Source organism: Pleurodeles waltl, chromosome 6 (assembly GCF_031143425.1).
Source record: "Pleurodeles waltl isolate 20211129_DDA chromosome 6, aPleWal1.hap1.20221129, whole genome shotgun sequence".
NCBI lineage: Eukaryota > Metazoa > Chordata > Amphibia > Caudata > Salamandridae > Pleurodeles > Pleurodeles waltl.
This window is the reverse complement of record NC_090445.1, coordinates 1163497861-1163504918: the sequence shown is the minus strand read 5'-3', so window position 1 is coordinate 1163504918 and position 7058 is coordinate 1163497861. Positions and strand designations below refer to the sequence as shown.

At 45.2% G+C, this 7058-nt stretch overlaps 1 pseudogene; it reads left to right on the top strand.

The window, feature by feature from the left end:
• The first annotated feature begins 1541 nt into the window (after window positions 1–1541).
• Window positions 1542–2826, top strand: LOC138302110 (heterogeneous nuclear ribonucleoprotein A/B pseudogene; annotated as a pseudogene).
• The last annotated feature ends 4232 nt before the right edge of the window (window positions 2827–7058 follow it).

Genomic DNA, 7058 nt, shown 5'->3' with positions numbered 1-7058 from the left:
ATAGTCTCACATAGTTAACAGTAATTGCATTTGCATCGTTTTCAAAGTTTTATCATTTATCTTCCCCCTTTGCCTTTGCCTAAGGGTATTTTTTCACACGCTTGATCTTACATGGGTATTCTATTCTCTAATCTCCATAAACAACACTTTTCTCAATGAATAACACTGTGCAATGAAACATGCCCCAAATTACAAATAATTTGTATTATACAGTTTTCTATAACCCATTTTGCAAATACATTTCCCCAATTTAAGCCTCTTGCATTGGGAAATGAATTTAGGTGCCTTGCGAGAGATGACGCTCAGGCCCATATTCTTGTTTCTTTTCTTCTAGCAGACCTTTTCAGGATACTCACGGGGTAAAGGAAGTTAAAATCAATGTTTTAGAACAAATAACAGTGTAACTTTTTTTGTCACACATTAAATCCCAGAGATGGAGAGTAAAGTTCAAATGTGTCTCAAAAACATGCTATATAAGTACAAAAGCACTAAAGTTGAAGTAAAGCGTCAAATGAAATTAAATCGTACAAGCATAAGGCATACAAGAATTTCAGTTGCGCAATACAAAAGATGAGGAACAAAATCTGATGGTCTCTTTATAAGTTGTGGTCTTCTTGGCTAATAACTGGAGAAACTAAATTAATCTAAGTACCTTAAACTAAGATATAAGGAACTCCTAATTATTTCTCAGGGAATACAGGAGATAATGGAAATATAGGAAAGGATCAATATAGCAGAAACCTCAGTAGAAGTTCTGATAGAGAGGTGTTGCGTAGCATAAAGATAAACAAAGGGAAAAACAGTAGAGAGGTCTGTACCCTTCAAGCCTCCAGGGGGTCTTCCCTCCTTAAAGGCTAAAAAGTATCTACTTTTGTCTAACTGGGTGAAAACCAATTAAACCTACAGAAACTTTGAAACATCTACCTCATCAGCGCTACTAGTTTTCGATCTTTCTTCCACAGTTGAAATTGGCATCTCGTGTCAAGTTCTCATCCCAGGATTCTAATATCAGGATGACCTTGAGTGTCTTGTGGATTCTGGTACACAAACAGGAGTCTTTTCTTCTCAGTTGGTTAGCGCTCCTTTGTCCTTGCCAAAGCATCCTTCTGTACCCCACTATCTCAGATACATAATATGCCTTTCATTACCTGTAGATTCAGATGGACACACCTGCAAATAAAGAATATTGCAACATGAGCACAACTCCACGTTTAACTTTAAATACATAAAACTGACATTTCAGGCCTTTGGCTCTGCTAGCTTAATTTGCCATTTCAATGTACATTTGAAATACATGATTATACTTGCATCTTCAGTTATAATTGCAACATTATTATCAGGACCGCTGGAATTATGTGATTGTGTGGTCATAGTGATTTTCGCCTCAGTATGCTGCATTTGCCACTTAATCCATCCGAGTGTCTGCGGCTGAGGTTCTCTTATAACGGCGGACTCGAGTTGGCATTGTTGGGAGAGTCCATCTTGAAGGAAGTTCAGCGTTCGTTTCGTCTCATTGGCTATTCGTCCGCTTCCCAAGCACCATGTCTGACTCGGAGCCGAAACCTACTGAGACGACCGAGAATGGACACGAGGCAGCGGAAGCCGAGGCTATAGAGCAGCCGTGGACGGCATGGAGGTCGATCAGATCCCCGAAGAGACTGGCGTCGCCAGCACCAGCAAGAGTGATGAGGACGCAGGGAAAATGTTTGTTAGTGGGCTGAGTTGGGACACAAGTAAGAAAGACCTAAAGGATTAATTCACAAAATTCAGCAAAGTAGTGGATTTCACAATCAAGATGGACCCTAACGCAGGAAGATCAAGAGGATTTGGCTTTATTTTATTCAAAGAAGCTGCAAGTGTAGACAAGGTCTTGGAACAGAAGGAACACAGGTTAGGTGGGGGAGTAATCGATCCAAAAAAAGCAATGGCAATAAAAAAAGATCCAGTGAAGAAAACCTTTGTTAGTGGCCTCAACCCTGAAGCAACAGAAGAAAAGATAAGGGACTATTTTGGTGACTTTGGAGAGATTGAGGCAATTAAACTTCAAAGGATCCGAAAGACCAACAAAAGTGTGAAATTAAGGTAGCGCAGCTGAAAGAGGTTTACCAGCAGCAACAGTTTGGTGATGGCAGAAGTGGTTGTGGGAGTGGTGGCGGTTTTGGAGGAAGAGGCCGAGGTGGAGCACAGAGCCAAAATCGAAATCAAGGTTACAACAACTATTGGAACCAAGGGTATGGGAGTCAAGGATATGGTGGCTATTGGCAGCAAGGTTATGGTGGATATGGAGGAAATGACTATACTGGAGATGGGTATTATGGATATGGACCAGGATATGGCTACAGACAGGGCAGTGCAAGCTATGGAAAGGCGCCAAGGCGTGGCGGTCATCAGAATAACTACAAGCCATATTGAACACATTTTTTGAGGTATGCAGCGGCATGCACAGTATTTCAGAGACTGCACAGGTTTTGTAAACAACTATTCTGGATAACAAGATTATGTACCGAAATTTAAGTTTCTACAAATTTTATGGCCTGTTAAGAACAAGAGCAAGTATCATTGTACAAACTCCCCTGGAAACATTTTTAAGTGTTAAAAATATACAGATTCATTTGTCTTAGAAGGTGTGGTGTGTATGTAATGCCGGTCTTGAAAGAAAGATATTAATTAATGATTTTATTAATAGGTTAAACTGAAACAGATTTTTGAGGGTTTGCTTAAAGCTGCAGCTCTTCATCTAAGGACTGCCTCTTGGAGTGAAGTATGGAATCTGCATTACTGCAGTTGTACAGAATGGCATGCACCTTAGGGAACCAGTGTCACTTTTCCACCTTTTTATTTAGTATTGTTTTGTGTCATACATTTCCTGCAACTGAAGTAATAATTTGACTGTACTTTTTGGTACCTTTTGGAATCTAATGTATTGTAAGGTATTTTACATGTCTTCTGATTCACCACTTAATCCATCACCTTCCAAAAAACATTTTGTTTCTAGCTCAAATAGTTCAAAAGTTACTATAAACGTAGAACACGTGTTACCACGCAGTGCAAGTCCCTTTTCAAAGCTGGACTGATTGCCTTTCTGTTGCTTACTGCTATATATGGGTGTTAAAATGGGACCACTGAGGTCCAGCCAATGCTCAGACAGTGTTGCCAAGTTTAAAAATGATGAAATACAGGGGACATACTATTACAATATGTGCTGCATTTTGCTGCATAATTTGCCTATGCTTGCTGCATAATTTACTCAATCCTGCAGCATAATTTGGCCCTCTTTTGCTGCATAATTCCAGTGCCCCTGATTATTATAAATGAGAAATGATTATGTGCAATTTCACCATAATACTACAGTCAAAGTACATGAATATAAAGGTGCTTGAGTAATACATTTCTGCATGTTAACATGAAACATTAGAACACACATATATATGAATGTATAATTCCCTATTGTGAATGCACCTTTAATAATACAGTGTAGATGCTTCACTTTACATTGCTAACCTTAAAACACACAATGTATGTACTGTTGATTACATTGTCATGTCAGTCTTATGATGCATAATAAATTCATTACTTACTGTTAACTCTCATTACTCTGAATACCCTGTTTCTTGTACCAATACTTATTTCAGTGATGTGTTTCACTGCTACCCAGGCAAGAGTGCTTGCAAGAGTGCTTAATGGAAGCAACTACAGGAGAGGAGAGACCTTGCAACCTCAAACCCTACCTCTCAAGAACTAAACCTTCAGGCGCATCCGTTGACAAGTGGCAGGTGGAAGAATTGGTGTCTGGAGGGGACACAGCTGGAATAGCAGAACCCACTCTGGTGCTATCATCATCATCAACTGTAACAAAGGAAACCATTTAATCCGAGGCCAAAATGGAGCCACCAAAATGAGGCACACCGCCCCCCCAGAGCCTAGCCAAGAGTTTGGGCAGAAGAGGGAACAGAGGGAAGGCATACAGAAGAACAGGAGGCCAGGGAAGGGGAAGAGCATCCACCTCCCTCACCCTTGCTCTGGGGACCTGGAGAAAAAGCGGGGAAGTAGAGAATTCTCAGCCAAAGCAAACAGGTCCACTAGAGGAGTACCGAACCTGTGACACAGTTGAGCGAAAATACATGGAGTCAGACAGAAGACGAGGGAAGAAAGAAAAACCCTTCTGAGTCTGTCGGCCAGTACATTGTTTTTTCCAGGAATATATGCTGCTGACAGGGAGGGAAGATTGGACTTCGCCCAACACCCCACCTGAAAGGCCAGAGAGGCCAGGGAGCAGGACCCGTGCCTGACTACCTGTTGATGTAGAACTTGGCCACCATGTTGTTGGTCACCATCTGGCCTCTGATTAAGAGGGTAAAATGCAACAGGGCCAGATAAATTGCCTTCAGCTCCTTCCAATTCGAAGAAAGTCTGCAAGACAGCCATAAATCCTAAACCGCCAGGCCAGTCGAAGGCTGAAGAGAGAGCGTCCCACCACCAGCACCGCCATGCCAACAACATTCCACTCTCCATATTACGACTCACAAATCAGCACAGCGGTCATTGCACAGCGAAAAACCACTGGCGATGCAAATTGCCGTGGTGAAAAAATAACCTCCACCAGAACCCAACACCACATTGGACAGTCTGAATACCCCACACCTGACACACATACACACAGCACACACACCTGCTCATTGCACTATATAACATACCCTCACACACACCCATAATCCTTTGCAACCACAACTACTGACAGAGACATCGAGGAGCACACCAACAGAGGACACAACACATCAATATCATAGGCACCAACACACTTTCCACGCATCACACACCACACACCACACAACTGCACCAGCAACACAACACACACATTGGCACTGCACACAAACATCAGATACCACCAGCACACACAACCAAACACCCCCACCCCACCAAGCACCTCAAACTGCACCCTACACACACAGACCCCCACCCACAACACAACTACCATGTCCAGTCGGAAGCACCCACGTTTCACAGATGATAAGTTGAGGGTCATGGTAGATGAAATCGTCAGGGTAGAGCCCCAACTATTTGGAACTCAGGTCCAGCAAACCTCGATAGTCAGGAAAATGGAGTTATGGTAGAGGATCGTTGACAGGGTCAACTTAGTGGGCACCCACCCATGCACAAGGGAGGACATCAGGAAGAGGTGGAACGACTTACAGGGGAAGGTGCATTCCATGGCATCATGTCAACAGATTGCCGTCCACAAGAGAGGTGGTGGGCTCCCACCTCCTCCCCCTGAGTTCACATCGTGGGTGGAGAAGATCTTGGGCACCATGCATCCTGAGGGCCTGACTAGAATCATCGCAGGACTCAACTATGGTAAGGGAACAACACTCCGCAGGCACCAACCACTCCGGTCCAGCATGCGTCCACACCACCCATCACACCCTAATCCACCACAACTCACACTGCTGCAGCCCCCCCAATCACCCCACCCTCCTTTCCTGCATGCCATACACCCACACTGCCATTATCCCCACACAGTCCCTCCCAATGCATGGATACCAATCACAAGGCCAAGCACCACAACTCCCACAATGCATCACTCCCTACACAACAAAAGAACACAGTCCCACTTCACAGTGGAACACCTGCATGGAAAACCATGGCACATGCCACACCAACTGGAATCTTCAACTGCTTTCCAACAAATGCCAATGACAACAATGCTATCCATTATCCTCAACCCTCAATGGAAAATGGAAACAATGGCACAATCCGTCACCCGCAGGCAATGTCTGCAGTGCTGCATCTGTCATTGCCATCACTGGGAAGCAGGTCAAGCTACTCCTTCCATCAGGCAATGAAACCAATAAGTACATCTCCACAATGTAACTCTCTCCCTTTCCATCCACAGGCTCCACTGCCACTGCCAACCAGCAGCAGATTCCAGAGACAGACAGCCCTTCCCAGGATGATGGCTCCAGTGGATGTCTATGTATTGACGGCCTGCCTGGCCCATCTGGGACAACTTGTCAGTCCACCACCACCAGCCCCACCATGGACACATCAGGGTCCCCCGCCCATGTGGCTACTGCAGCACATCCATCCCTTCATTTCCAAACTAGTGTCCCAAGGACAGTTCAATCAGCAGTGTGTCCCACAGTACAGGGACCTGAGTCAAGGCCACACACCCAAGAAGATGAAGGTCCTGCTGCTACTGGGGCACAGGCACACTGGGCCATGGGTAGGGAAGGGCACATGTCACCCAAGGGATGGGACACTCACACCAACCGACTAGCCAGGAGGCCATCTCCAAAGTCCTGGGAGCATACCACCAATCACAGAACACTATGGGCTAGATCCTCGCAACTGTGCAGGAGAACCATAGGCTGCAGAAGGACTACCACCAAGAGGCCATGGAGAAGTGGCAGACCCTCAATGCCACCATGGCTTCCATTGCAGGGGTGCTCAAGGAACTGACCACCATCCTGCGTGCGTCCTCCACCCACCAGCAGGCCCCTTCCACTAGCCACATTCCAATAGAGCCCTCCACTTCAGCAACACCTAGTGGAATGGAGGCCCTACCAGAGGACCCGCAGACCACTAGCACCACTCCCCCTTTAGCTGAGGAACCCCCACACAAGAGAGGCCATCCATCCAGACATCCTTCAGGGTCTGATACCAAGGCCAAGACCACTGCCAGGAAGTGACCCTCTCCTGAACATACTCCATTGTCTGCCACTGACACGCCATATTGACTGTCCACTGTAATGTCTCCATTTTCCCATGGCCCCTTGGATACTGGACCTGGACTACCTACAGCAGGGTCAACCACTCTGATGGTTTCACCCACCATGACCCCATACATCACTCATTGCACTTGAGAATCACACTAAATACCTTTGTGCACAGCTACTGACAACGTGTTTTTATTGTAATAATATATTCTGTTGTAAACATGTCATAAAAGTCAACCCATTACCCTGAAAAGGTCTGTGTGATAGACAGAAGGGGGAGCAATATGCAGCAAGGATGACAGTAGAGCAGACATATTCTGCATACATGTGCCAAGGGAGGGAACA